The sequence below is a fragment of the Symphalangus syndactylus genome, chromosome 5 (assembly GCF_028878055.3).
Source record: "Symphalangus syndactylus isolate Jambi chromosome 5, NHGRI_mSymSyn1-v2.1_pri, whole genome shotgun sequence".
Lineage (NCBI taxonomy): Eukaryota > Metazoa > Chordata > Mammalia > Primates > Hylobatidae > Symphalangus > Symphalangus syndactylus.
In genome coordinates, this window is record NC_072427.2 from 12,227,646 (window position 1) to 12,243,162 (window position 15,517).

The following is a 15,517-nucleotide window of genomic DNA, read 5'->3' on the forward strand; positions in this document are numbered from 1 at the left end:
GTCCACTCAGGAAAGAGGAACATAGGCAAGTTGTGCTTCTTTTCAGAAAGGTCCCTTACTTCTCTAAGTCTCATGCCCACAGAAAAGACCCAATCCTTGTGGTGGTCTGCCTTCCTGATATTCACTCATGACATCAAAATATCCTCTCAATTTAAACAACATCATGCAAAGTTTTGCAACTATGTACTAAGACTTGCTATCTGAAAGGAGTCCCATATTTTGTAGGAGAACAGCTTAAGGACAAAGTTTAGTATATCATCAATAAAAATTGTTATTCATCTAACAGACATGGGGAGGAGGGTGGTATATTTTATTCCTACTACAGGTTGAGTATCCCTTATTCAAAATGCTTGGGACTAGATTGTTTCTGATTTCAGATTTTTGTGGATTTTGGAATATTTGCATATACATAATGAGCTATCTTGGGGACGGGACCCAAGTCTAAACACTAAATTAATTTATGTTTCATACACACCTTATATACATAGCCTAAAGGTAATTTTATACAATATTTCAATAATTTTGCACATGAAACAAACTTTTGGCTGCATTTTGACCGTGACCCATCACACAGGGTCAGGTGTGGAATTTTCCACCTGTGTCGTTATGTCGGCACTCAAAAGCTTTTGGATTTTGCAATATTTTGTAGTTCAGGTTTTTGCATTTGGGATTTTCAACCTACAGATGTCAAGAAAATTCTTCTGAGCACCAAAATGCAGCTGTGAGAAAAAGACAAAAGTTTTTATGGGACATCTGAGTAAATAAAAGTCATCCCTGCTAAAAATCAGATTGTGCTTCATTAACAGAAGTAAGTACAACTGTAAAGCCAACAAAAAAAATTTTCCTAAGAGCATTCCATAGTTGCCAAACAATGTAATAACTCCCTACTGTTGAATGATTTTTTTCATTCTTGTCAACTTTTCTAGCTCTACTTCATTTCCCCTGCTTCCTGAGCAAAGATCACTAGGATACCCAATTGTGAAACTGCCTCGGCCTCAGAATAGCACTCAATACAGAGTTGACCATGGCTTCCCTGGTCCACCCTTAACGCCACGCAGCATAAGCCCAAAGCCCTCCTCCACTCTCTTCTACCAAATATCCCAGGATTCTTCATGAGATGCAACGTCCCTTCCTTGGCCTACAGGCATGTTTTTAGAGGTCTTTATGTAAATAGGATTTATCACTACTCAAGAAAGGCAAGTATGCATAAAATTAATTATTAAAATATTTATGTCAGTCATAAGTGCTATGACAAAAATAAAACTGCTAAAAAGTTAACAATCTAGCCATCTATATCTAAATGGTTGCTAATATCATAGATCTCATTTACACAGAATAAAATCCTCTCTCTAGATTTGATACTAGAAACACTATGAAAACTAAAGAGATCTTCCAAACTATGTTATATTCCTTCTATAGTCAATCTAAATTCTTTCTATATTAGGTCTGTAAAGCACCTGTTAGATCAAGTGGGAAACTTGTCCGTCTGCCCTAAAGATGTATTTGAAACCATTTATGCCCCAATTAGATGGGTCATCTCACAAAAAAATTGGGGTATAGTTATATGATCAAAATGTTAAGGACTATTTCTCAAAATTATTAATTGATGTCATCTCCTAAATTTTGTCTTTAGGAAAAGGAAGAAGAATAGGTCTGATCTTCCAAAAGAAGACTTCTAAAAAATTGTGTCTCCATAAATCCCAGCTTTGCCAAGCCCTGTGTCACATTCATTGACCTTTCCCATGCGTAACACATCTTTTATTAAAATGCCAGATAAAAAGAAACACATCTGAAAACTTCAAGCTTTAGAAGAATAATGCAATGACATTGTTTAAATTCTAAGCAAACTGACAGTTTGGAAATTCTCTTTTGTGAAGTCATTAGTTTCTAAGTACTCATCAATCATTTAAGGTTGTAATCAATGACAAATTAATGCTTACTCTCATAAGGACAAGTATAAAATTTAAATTCACTAATTCATTCATTCACAGCAAGTATGTCTCCAACTCACTATTTATCAGAATATAAAATGTGTGTCTTCTTAAGCGTTAGATAGCTGAGTTGCACTGATCTCAGTTTCATCTACATATGAATTAATTGCTGCTAAACAATCAAACCAGTGGCCACATTTGTGATATTTCCAAATGAAGTAGATAATTTAGGGATGATAAATAGTGGCCCTTTGTTTGGCAGTGACTAACTGTAGGCGCTGTCTTCTTGTCCATGAGTTTTCTAAATCCTCACAAACGTTAACAGAGCTGAGTAAAAATACCAATCCTATGTAAGAAGAAATCAAGGATTATAAACATGAAGCAACTTGTCAGCCAGTAAGTATTAGTGCCAGGATTTGAACCAAGTTCCCTCTGACCACAACATCTGTGCTTATACCTTAGGCTAGATTGCCATCGCTACCTAACTGGGATCACCAAATCTCTACTCTGGGCAAAGCGGTCATGATTCTAAAATAAGAATTTAAAAACCTGAAGAGACATTGTATAGTAATTATTAGTGCATCACAATGGGAAATGGTAAAGAAAATTACAAAGGCTGATCAGAAAGTGATGGAATTCAAATATGCTATGAAATAAGTAGCAATAATAAACAGAAGCAATCAAGAACATTCCAATGCTATGGAGAAAACATTTGCTGTTGTCAATCAAATATCGACGTATTCACAGCTTTCTAACATGTCATCCACCACAGTCTCATCCTCTTTGTACACATATGTGCAACCTTGATCTGTAGCATTTGAAATTAGAGTCATTGAAAGCGAAAGTAAACAGTGTGCTCTGCAGCATCAAGGATCATGTAAAAAGCAGATGTTTGTTTGAACCCACCATTGAGCTATACTACCACCAGATTTTTTTTTCTTTAAGCTGATGAGAAAACTATGTTTCAGTCTCTGGAGTTTAATGGTTACACTTGTGTGATACTGCAATAGAATTAGGTCTGTCACATGTAAAGATGTGAGACTTACATTTTGTGCATTTAAAAATAAAAGAGAGACTATTACAGTATTCTTTAGTTCCCATACGCATTAGCTGAAGGAATAAAATACACACCCCATTTATTCTCTTGAGGCACTCAGAGTACAGTAGGAGAGGCAGATAGCAAAGCAATTCCAACAGTTTGGTGTGATCTAGGAGGTGTTAAGAATGAGATGCTAATGCAGTACCTAGCTGATGCATTAATCCAGTGTAATAAAGGCTAGACCACAAAAAAATGTAACTAGAATGACAGCGAAGGGACTGAGAAGCTGAATTTTGTAATTTGCTGATTATATGTGTTGGAGAGGAATAGGGAGGAGGCAGCAGCAGGTGTTTAAGTTGCCTAGATAGGCCAGAGGTACTCTGGTGGAACCACCAATTAACACAGGCAAAGGGGAGCAAGAGCCATTTACAGAAGGTAAGGTGGAAGACTGATAAGTTATCAAAGTTGAGACATACTATATAGTCCAACTGGATAGTCAAGGTGGGAGTTCAGAGCAAAATCTGGGATGGAAATGTGGAAGACAGGAACTGTCTCTCCTCAAACAAGCGTATAAAGTGAAAAGCAAAGAAGGCTGGGAGCTGAACCACAGGAATAATTAACTTTCAGTGGCAGCACAGAGGAAAGAGAACTCATAATGAAAACTGAGGGAGAATGTCCAGGGACGCACAGGAGAGGCGGGGCGGGGGGCGTTGGGGGTGGGGGTGGTGAAGAGAACAGAACTAAGGAAGCTGAGAGAGGAAGTTTCAAGGAGTAAGCAATAATTGCAAATGTTGCAGAAAATTCAGCTGAGGGAAGCAGAGGTGCCTCCATCTTGTTTGGTTACTGGGAGGGCAGTAGACACCTCGGGGACACAGAAGCCAGGCTATAATGAGCTGGGAAGCCAGAAAAGCAAGTTATGACAAGAGATAAGATGAAATAAACAATATTTAATTAAGATATGCTAATTTTTAAATCAAACTTATAAATAAGTAGAAATTGTAAATAAGGTTCAGATATTAACCACAGACCCTCCAAAAATTTCAAAATTACCAGTTTCCCTTACATCATACCTCTCGTCTATTTTGATGGCTGGTAACCCTACCTAGGTCTGAAGAGAATCTAGGTTACCCTTATAAGTTTAGGTAACAGATTACAAACTTTAGAATTAGAAAAGTTTAAGCTGTGATACCTTTTTTTTACTTTGAGGCCAAAAAAAAAAAATCTGTAAACCAGAGGCATGAATAAAAATTTTGTGGTTTATTTTTCTCCACTCTGGGTCACCTAGTGAGGTGATCAGCACTTAGCACAGGCCTAACTGTTGTCAAACAGAATTGAAGGTCAAATGGCTAATTAGAGACAGAGACATGACTAGAATCCAGATCTTTTGATCTGCCAGGTAATTTTCTTACAATGACAATTCAAAAGGTCATGTCTTACAACTGTAGTAAGCTCTGTAAAAAAGTCATACTCAATATCCCTATTAGGGAAATGTACAGGGAACTTATGAGACACACTTTAAACTCACTAGAATGGCTATCAACAACAACAACAAAACAGAAAATGGCAAGTGTTGGGACGACTCTATAGAGATTGGAACCCTAGTGCACTGTTGGTGGAAATGTTAAATGGTGCAGCTGCTATGGAAAAATGATGTAGCAGTTCTTCAAGAAAATAACCATAAAATTATCACATAATCCAGCAATTCCACTTCTGGGTATACGCCCAAAAGAAATGAAAGCAGGGACTTAAATAATTGTACACCGATGTTCCTAGCAGCACTATTTGCAATAGGCAAAAGGAAGAAGCAATTCAAGTGTCTACAAATGAATAAAATGCGATAAATACATACAACATATTATTTTTCAGTCTTTAAGAAGAAGGAAATTCTGACAACTGCTACAACGTCGATGAACCTTGAGGACATTATGCTAAGGGAAATAAGCCAGTCACAAACGGACAAATACCATAGGAGTCCACTTATGGGAGATACTCAGAGTAGTCAAATTCGTGGAGACAGAAAGTAGAATGATGGTTGTCAGGGGCAGAGGGAGACGACAATGAGGAGACAGTGTTTAATGGACACAGTTTCAGTTACACAAAATGAAGAGTTCAGGAGACGGATGGAGGTGACAGTTGTGCAACAATATAAATATAACATCGACGAACTGTATAGTTAAAAATGATCATTGCAGCTGGGTGCGGCGGCTCACGCCTGTAATCCCAGCACTTTGGGAGGCCGAGGCGAGTGGATCACCCGACGTCGGGAGTTCAACACCAGCCTGACCAACATGGAGAAACCCCGTCTCTACTAAAAATACAAAAATTAGCCGGGCACGCTGGCGGGCACCTGTAATCCTAGCTACTCAGGAGGCTGAGGCAGGAGAATTGCTTGAACCCGGGAGGTGGAGGTTGCAGTGAGATGAGATCACGCCATTGCACTCCAGCCTGGGCAACAAGAGCAAAACTCCGTCTCAAAAAAAAAAAAAAAAAAAAAAAAAGATAAATGCATGTTCGATTATGTGTATTTTAGGATGATTAAGAAAACATAAAAATGACAAAATTAATTTATTAATTTTAAGCCAAGTTGGAATGAACGTACAGGTCTAGAAACTGACACATTTTAAGGAGATGAATTTGATAAAGTAAAAAGATATATTTATTTGCCAGAGTCAAAATCCCAGGTGACCATGGGTGCTATCCTCACTATGGCTATGGGCAGCTCTGCAGGAATGCAGCCTGACTCGCCTCACACTCAGATCTTTCAAGAGATGCTCTCAGCCCAAATGTTTATGTGAAATTACTACATTTTTATATACTGCCAATCAAACAGAAGTCATGAAGTCAACCAAGTGCCACTATTACCTAATCATCTTCCATAGTCATGCTACATATGTCAGTATAAATATCAATGTATTGCTTCTCATTTAGATAAGACTTTTTCTTAAACTTGACTATGAGGACATTTTCTGCCGCCTCTTACTCTATAAATACTCAACTCCAATTCACATTTCATAACACAATGAAGACAGCTTTTTCCCAGAGCAGATAATTTCTGTACTAAAATTGTTGGGCTCTGCTGTCAATTTTGCTAGCTCCATCATACTCAACTCTTTAAGTCGCATAAAAATCAAAATGTATTATTTCAGGCCACATTTCTCTTAATGCTATGATTCTTCTCTGCGTGATTTCACCTTGCACAGCTCATGTCATTTCATATAACAGAGATAAAGACTGTTGTTCAGCTAATAGAAAAAAATAGATAATTCTCAGTCCCTGTAGTAAGGTATAAATTCATTTAGCTAAATTTTGTTTTCTAGGTAATTTCATGGTGTTAGCTCTTTGAGGAGCCAGGTGCTTTGCCTTAATGTGTTTTTAGATTTAGAGTATATTAGAGAAAATACAAAAATACAGGGTTCATAGGCTTCTACAGTAACTCCCAATACGTGCTCACGACATGAAATTTTAAATTACTCCATCAGCACAGGTGAAGGATAGAATCTCTTGCACAGTTTGCACAAGGTGACAACTGAGTTACTACAAACTATAAATGTCCTACAAGCCTAGGGAATTTAGCACAGAATGCATATTAAGTGATGTATTTTTAGATACACACATACATCAGGAACAGAAATATAAGCCACTCATTTTCATTAATGTAGCCATTAAAAATTAATTCTCCAATGCTATGTAGTCACCTGGAAAATAATTTATGGTATAATTTTAAGTGAAAAACACAAACTACAAAATTCTACCAAAACTATGTTTATGGCTCTGTGAAGTGATGTACAAGTATGGCTTAAGTTGGGGGAAAAAAAAAAAAAAAAAACATGAAAAAAATCACTGATGGCTGATTTTTTCCCAAGGCAGATAATATGTGCTTTCTTTTTTCTTTTACTATTGACATAATGTTTGTAATAAGTGAATGTAAAAATAAAAGTAATGTTTGCAGTGACATTTTGTATGTGTGCTTTCGGACAACAGAAAGAAAAAGCTTAATCAAAAACAGTCTTGGATGACAACTAGATTTCGATTTCTGGTGACCAGCTCAGATCAACTCATCATAGCTACCTGAAGAGCTATTATTAAAAAAAGATTCTGGCCGGGCGCGGTGGCTCACGCCTGTAATCCCAGCACTTCGGGAGGCTGAGGTGGGTGGATCACGAGGTCAGGAGATCGAGACCATCCTGGCTAACACGGTGAAACCCCGTCTCTACTAAAAGTACAAAAAATTAGCCAGTTGTGGCGGTGGGCACCTGTAGTCCCAGCTACTCAGGAGGCTGAGGCAGGAGAATGGCGTGAACCCAGGAGGCAGAGGTTGCAGTGAGCCGAGATCACGCCACCACACTCCAGCCTGGGCGACAGAGCGAGACTCCATCTCAAAAAGAAAAAAAAAAAAAAAGATTGAGACTCAGTGGGAAATGCGATGTCACCCACTTGAACATCTGCCTTGGGCTTTGGAAAGGGGAGCAATGGCTCTAGGCTGGTATTACCATCTCCATCTCAGCACAAATATCAGAAACATAGATCCTATAGAAGGACCAGAAGTATCCTACAACTTTAAGACAATTCAAGAGGCCTTGGTAACTCAAGATATGGCACAGCTAATTAGTTCTTATTTAACAGCCAATACAGAAAAGTCCACATATAGTTTTAGAATATTCTAAATAACACAGTGCTCTGCAAAATAAATGAAACCACTTCACATAGTACAGGCATATTACAGGAAATCAAGACAGATATCTATTTAATGTGTTTATTCCTAGATTGTTAACTCCTATTTATGTGCGATAAAATATTATCATGTTTATCATCTCTGCACACAACAGAAGCTCCAGAGAGAGAACAATCAGTACAGGCATCTATCTGCACAACACAAGTGCTTGAATAGCATTTAAGCTCGAGTTTAACATTTAATTTAGTAAATTTCTGCTTTTCTATAAAGGTACAATTCTGTATTACCATTCCTTCTGACTCTCAGGACCCAAAGCGTACTGTTCTATACTGAGTTAATCAACAAGAAGCTCAGAGAACCTGTGTAAGCCACCGTGGCAGGGTTTACACCACTGGGTAAGTTTCCACGGACTAAGCAGGAAGGGCTCTTGATTAAGACACTTGCACCTTTGCAAAGCCTCACTGTCTGCTTTGGCTCATTGTTCACCAAACAATTCAAATTTGGTAAAAATCCAGTGTTGAAAAGATTCAGACTAAAAGTAGAGGAAGCTCTAATTTCCAATAAGTATCTTGACACAAGCGGGCAGAATCTTGACAGCCTGAGAATGACAGGACAGTGTGGCATTTACATAGAGCTAAAAGCAACAAGCAAAAAGAGCATATTTTAAGTATCAAGGGAAAGTTAAAGCAAGGCTGGCCACAGCTCTAGGCTTACCTGACTGGCCAATGTAATTGGAAAGTCAACACAGAAGGAGCTGTCATTAGCAGCAAAGTTCAGCCAACTTGGTTTGTGTGAAGGAAGGTAGGCTCTACTGGGCCACAGTGAAGTCCTTGCCTGGAAGAGGCCCATTATTTCGAGATGGTTCAGTTCTGCTTGGTGGAAGGGTAATGCCTGTGTGAAGTATAACGCTAGAAACCTAGCATAAGGAGAAAATGGGTGCATCAGACACTTGGGGTGCAAGTGTAGGGATTTTGTTTCCTTATTCAAGGCTGTTATTAGTTATATAATGTGACCTTTGCACAGATCAAAAACCTGGCTCTTTCAGGTCCCACATCAGGAATCACCTCCTTAACAATTTCTACCCCAAGCCTAACTCTAATCCTGACCTTCTAGTGTGAAGCAGCACCTCCATGTCATCATCTCATCACACCTCACATTCCTGATGGCCCTAAGGATCCAACATTATCTTGTTAGTTTATTCACTTAATCTCCTAATCTACTCCTCGATACCACCCTGCAATACTGTAAGTGCCCTGAGGGGAAGAGACTGGATTTTCCTAGTCCACATCAATACCTGGCACATTGCAGATAAGTTTTGATGGAACGAACAAATGAATGAATTCAGAAGAGGATTCGTTTTATTAACATCATGACTGAATATTTACTAGAAATCCAAACCTGCCTAGAGACTAGTGGAGTTCATCAACCTACAGAGCCTCATAACTGTTAAGCTTTTTGGAAAAACACGTTGTGTAATACATATTTATTGCTCTATGATAAGGTACAGGGCAGCTTTTTACAGAGGCATTAAATTAGTAATGATCATCAGTCTTACTGATTGGAGGTCAGGGAGTAAACTACGGTGAGGATGCACCTGTTTTATCTGCTTGGACATCCCGTCTGGTTTTTCCCAATCATTTCATAATGAAATGACCCACTCCTCTTAACAGCTTTACAAAATCACCATCAGTAGGTTGACAATGAAGCCCCTGAACTCCGCAACAGAGTAAGGCCCACATAAGTGATCTCAGACAATATCAACCAAGAATTGAAGGATCCTAGCACCAGGCATGGTGGCAGAAGTCTAAAGCCCATCCCTCTATCCGCTCTTTCCATTAACATTTGGATCTCAATAGGCAGAGATCCTTTTCAATCCTGAGGATCCTGGAGACAGCTGGAATTCCCCAGCATGTTGGGGACTAAGAAAGGGCAGCAGGTGAGGCACCCAGGAAGCAGTCATGAGGAGCTGACTGATGTGCGTCCAATGCCCTCTGAACTGATCCAAATGTCTCAAAGGAGAAAAAACTGCCACAGATGAATTAAAAGGAATCACATGCACTCACGCGTGCACACACACACACACACACACACACACACCCTAAGCCCTTTTTTGGCCTGTGAATCTACAAAGGTTTTTAAATATAAATTAATAAACTCTTCTTACACTCACGTGAAGCATGATTTAATGAATATATTTCTCAACCTGTCTGGAATGCGTTAACGTGACATTTGCCCAGATCATGGGAGTTTGTCTTAAAATACTCAAAGGAGTTACTCACTATCAAAGATGGCAGTCAGCACTCATTAGTATTTATAAGGCATTCCATTATAGCAGCATCTCTCAAATGAAAAGGTAAAGAACACTTACCAATATTAAAACCATCATCTTTTAAAAAGATTAAATCGATTTTTCTCCACCACTTGGATTCCATCAATGCCAGTGTCAGCACGATGAAGTGGACATTATCATGTGACAGCTTAAATTGATAATTCCCAAATGAACTTTCCCTAGTTTTCTATCATTTCTCTGTCTGTGGATTTTGCAACCCGTTTCATAGAGCCTCAGCTAGAACAAAGGCTTAGAATGATTAAAAACATCCAAATCAATCTTCCCACTGAGCTAAAATACTGCAAATGAGTTTTTAAATATGAAGCAATTATTAGGTTCTATTAAGGGAGGTAAACATGACATATTATATGGCATTAAAGTTAAATGAGTCTCTCCACCATCAATATTTCCAAACAACAAGAGCATCAGCCACTGCAGCTACTCCTTACGGGGAGGCTACGGTGCCTCAGGCATCAGGTACTAAGCACTTTAGAAATACTGTCCTATAATCCTCATAACTCTATAAGGTAGGTACTATTAGAAGCCTCATTCACTGACAAATAAACTGAGGCACAGAAAGCTTAAGTAACTTTCCCAGTGACACACAGTTACTACATAGTAGAGCTGAGATTCAGGCCCATCAGCTCAGCTCCACAGGCTTGACCTTTAAGCCACCTGTCCTTCAGTCTCTGACACCTCATTTCCTGTAGGTGACGGTTTCAGTGTCCATTCTTAATATGTGTAGCATTGCAAAGGGTCCTTCAGCAAAGTTCCAAGAGGCTACACAATGTTAGAGGAACAGAGATAAGAGTGAAATAAAGGCTCTCCCCGAGCCTTTGACAGCCAGTCCCTCCCATTCCTCCAGACTCAGGCCACATTTTTCCTCCCCATTCTCAGCCTACACAGACCTCATCTGCCTTTAAAATCCTCTCTGCTCCGAAGAGGTTACCACTAATAATCTTTTCACGAAGATGAAGCTTGACACTCCAAGGAGACAAGTTTTTGAAACTAGAAAACATTTCCATTTTCTCTATTGCCCTGTTTAAACGTGAAATCATAGTTAATCAATATTTTTGGCTGGGGTGGGGGGGGGGAGCAATCAGAAATGTAGGTATGTGCTCCAATGAAGTCATTGACTAGGTTTCATCTTCCAAAGCCTTCAAAGGTACTCTTTTGTGTGTATATATATTTCCTATATATATATATTCATATATATACATATCATATATATATTTCATATATATACATATCATATATATTTCATATACATATCATATATATATTTCATATACATATCATATATATTTCATATACATATCATATATATTTCATATACATATCATATATATATTTCATATATATCATATATATGAAATATATATGATATGTATATGAAATATATATATATGTATATGAAATATATATGATATGTATATGAAATATATATATGATATGTATATGAAATATATATATGATATGTATATGAAATATATATGATATATATATGAAATATATATCATATATATTTCATATATATGATATATATTTCATATATATGATATATGTATTTCATATATATGATATATGTATTTCATATATATATCATATATGTATTTCATATATATATCATATATGTATTTCATATATATATCATATATGTATTTCATATATATATCATATATGTATTTCATATATATATCATATATGTATTTCATATATATATCATATATGTATTTCATATATATATCATATATGTATTTCATATATATCATATATGTATTTCATATATATATCATATATGTATTTCATATATATATCATATGTATTTCATATATATCATATATGTATTTCATATATATCATATATATATATTTCATATATATATGATATATATATTTAGGAAACACTGTCAGCTAACCCCAGAAATGGCCAGGCTTTCATCAAATTATACGGTAATCACCAAGAAACCACTAAATCCAGCACTGCCAATAGGATATGTGCATGTCCAATACTCGCTTTCTGACCTCAAAACTTAGTTAAAAATGCAAAAGGGAAAAACATCTTCAAAATGAAAATAAAAATCTAAAGTTTAAAAAAGACTTTTAGTGTCTAGTGTCTCATCTCTAAAAATAACAGCCTCAAGTTGGGTAAATAGACTAGATTTTTAAAATTGTTACTGGCCAAAAATTTGCCTCTTGTTTTTTTCTTTCAATACTGTAATTTAGCATCAGATCCTACCATGCTTTCTCATCCTTATCCTGGTTAGAAGGCAATGTAGAAAAAAACCTCAGCAGTGCACAGATGTCTGATCTCTGAGAAAGCTGCCATAACATCGTAGGCACACACTTACCAAAACCCCTGTAGGTTTGCTTATTACGAAGAATCCAGACTGCCTCTTTTCCTTGAATAATAGAAATTTATGAAGTATCTATTATGTGCAAGGCAGTCTGCATGTATTATTACTAATATCCACAGGCATCTCAAAGTATTTTCATCTCCATTTTACAAATGAGAAAACTGAGTTCCAGAGATGTCAAAGTCCTACAACTAATATATGGCAGAACTAATATTTGAGCTGGGGTTTGTCTGAATTCAAAACTCAGACTTTCCCCAGTAACAAGGTGGTTTGAGGAAGCCATAGCATAGGTCTTCATAACTTGCTCACTGGAGTGGAAATGTTTTAAGTGGTTCCACTCTGCGCCTACCTCATCAGAAGTGGCCTACAGTAACTCTTGTTGAATGGAGAGAATAACTTGGAACCTTTCTCTCCTTAATCATTTCAACAACCATACACAGTAGTGCTAATTCTCCTGATCTCAAAGAAACTAATAAAATCTAATAATAAATGCCAGACTTTTAAAAAACTATAAAATATTAAACAAATTCAAAGTCTGTTTAATATTCTCAGGTCCAAGGATAATTTTTTTAAATGACATTTTAAAGACAAAACTAAAAAGCCCTATTATCTCACCACTGAATTAAACCTGGTAACTTTTTTTTTTAAGGTAGGTATGCCTTAGGAAACTGTAATTGTGCCTAGAGGCACAGGATAAAAAGTGACTTAGCTCAAACTAGACCATCTCCACAAAGGAACCACTTGTAAGTTTCTAGCAGTCATTTCCAGAAAAACAAATATATATCTGCATTCATACATCAGCACATAGTATTGTTCTATACTATTCTATCCTATGCTTAATCACATACTTTAAAAAGCAACAATAATACAAATGCCTTGTAAGTACTAAGTCAGTCAGCTCTGACCCACAGCCACCAGCAAAAAGATATCAACAGGCAAGACCTGGTTTTCAGACTGGCCAGATTTAGGATATTACTACAAAGCATGCAAACGACCAAAATCGCACAAACAAGACATCCAGAATTGGTCAGCAAAATTTACATTAGGAAATAGGTTAAACAAAAACACAAAATTACCATTCATAACCTATAGTAAAATGGCTTCTTATTGGAATGAATATAAACAACACCGATGAGTGTTCTCAAAAGCAGATGAGGCTGTGCCCGGCACATCAGACTGTAGGGTCTCAGGGAGTATTAGTTACATTCTTCCACTACTTTCCCCTGCCATTTACACCGGCCTCGGCATCTGCTCTCACATCCTGGAAAGCCACCGACTCTACGTGAAACTAAAGGAGGATCCCTAGGAGATAGATATCTCAGAAGCTCTGCTGGGGATAAGTGGAGTATTCAGAGAAGTAACCCCAGCTTCTCAAAGACCACAATAACCAAAACATCCACCACGTTTGTATACTCTGGATCCTGAAAAGATCTTATTTGATAAGTGTGTCTTAATGCTAATAATAAATACATACCAAAAAAAGTACCTTGATCTAATCAATAGCACCACAAGAATTTTCCTGGGTTTTGAAATGTCAACATCTGTATATATTTAAAAGGTTACATCATTCAAAAACATAAAAACACAATGAAGTTGTTCTCACATGAACACTTAGGAATTAAGTGTAGTAATATTTAGATGTGATTGCTAGCTTTGTGTAACAGCATCACTTGGATCAGATAAAGGATAGGGACTTTTCCAGATTACCCAGCTTCATATATACACAGTCATCTGGCAGGAAATTGCTCTAAAATGACATATTTATCAAGACCATGCTGTGTTTATCTGCACAACAGGGTTTAGCAGGATTCCAGGTCTACATGGACGTGGTTTTAAAGCCTCCCCTGTCATGAAGGATTTCACCTTTGCATTGAGCCTGAGAATGCACAGAACAGCTCCTTCCAAACTCAGGAGGTAGATGAATTTCTGAAATCTTAGTTGGAATGGGTCTTGAAACCCTTCAAGTCTTGTAGTGAAATAATTTCCCTGGGAGGCAAAACAGAGTGCAATGGTTGAAATGGTTGAAACAGCACTAGCTTGAAATCAAATAACAGGGGTGGAAAGTAAAAAAAGACATAGGCCAGATTTCCAACCCAGTTGGGTGACCTTGTGCAAGTTCTAGGTTTCTCTGAGTCTCAGTGTTCCCTTCAATAAAATGGAGATGATTCCTACCTAGTAGGGTTCCTAAGAGAATTAGCATGTCTAAGATAATGCTACCGCTGAGTAGCGGCTCAGAAATATCAGGTAGCTAGTACACAGAATAAAATATACAGCAGCTAAATCTGTGTGTCCTGTAAACTAGGAAAAGCAAAAATTTCTACTTAAAAAAAAAAAAACTACCAATGAAAAGGCACAGCCTGACAACTGAACACCAAAACTAAATAATAAAGTAATAATTCTGGATCTTGGGCTCATAGTGACAATGCTAGAAACTGACACATGGCTTTGGAAAGGAAATTGGAGAGGAAGTAGTTAATAAAAGGACCAGTCTGTTATTACTGATCAGGGCCACATCTATCTGATCAAACATAATTTGGGGGCACATAGATAGTTCATGACATTTAAAAACAATTCATCAGATACTTTCCAGGCCCCACCGTGTCTTTTGGGTCCAATACTAACAGAGAAAACTTCCCCAGAACCTTCTTTCTCATTCTTTGCCAAAGTTACACGTCTCTGTGCCAACTCACATGAGGCTTAAGGGAGTGAAAGAAATGTCAGATAAATTCTACCTGTTTAGACAGGCCTAAAATGCTGAACGCAACTTCCGCCAAGGACTCCTACAGAATTCAAAACATAGCACAGTGTCAGAAAAAGTAGGAGATAAGAAAGACAGCGGAGGGAGCTCATGTAAGTAAAGACTTAAAGGAGATGATTATTTACTGGGCCTGTTCCAACAACAAACAAGAAGCCTTCAAGTGAAGCATTGTCACTGTAGGACAAGGAACTCAGGACAGATTCTGCCCAACAGATGTTGTCACCAATTGATCCAGTGAAAATAATAATTGAGCCTGCAGCACTCCTGAGCCCCAGATTATTCATGAAGGGGCAACTGAAGGTGGAACTGCTGATCCCAAAGGTCATTTCCAGACTGTAAACCGAAGAAGCTAAGCATATCTATATACATATATATATACACACACATACATATATCCACATATATATATTATATATATCTTTTATGTTAAGC

General features: G+C 37.4%; 1 protein-coding gene across 19 annotated transcripts in view; it reads right to left on the reverse strand.

Moving 5' to 3' along the window:
• Window positions 1-15,517, reverse strand: part of MCTP2 (multiple C2 and transmembrane domain containing 2) — a 256,284-nt gene that overhangs the window by 232,743 nt on the left and 8,024 nt on the right. The window contains exon 2 of one of the 19 annotated variants that reach the window (XM_063640078.1): window positions 8,357-8,558. The exons of the other annotated variants lie outside the window; for them this stretch is intronic. The gene's annotated coding sequence lies outside the window, so the exon portion shown is untranslated. The remainder of the gene's footprint in view (window positions 1-8,356; window positions 8,559-15,517) is intronic. 19 annotated transcript variants of the gene reach the window in all.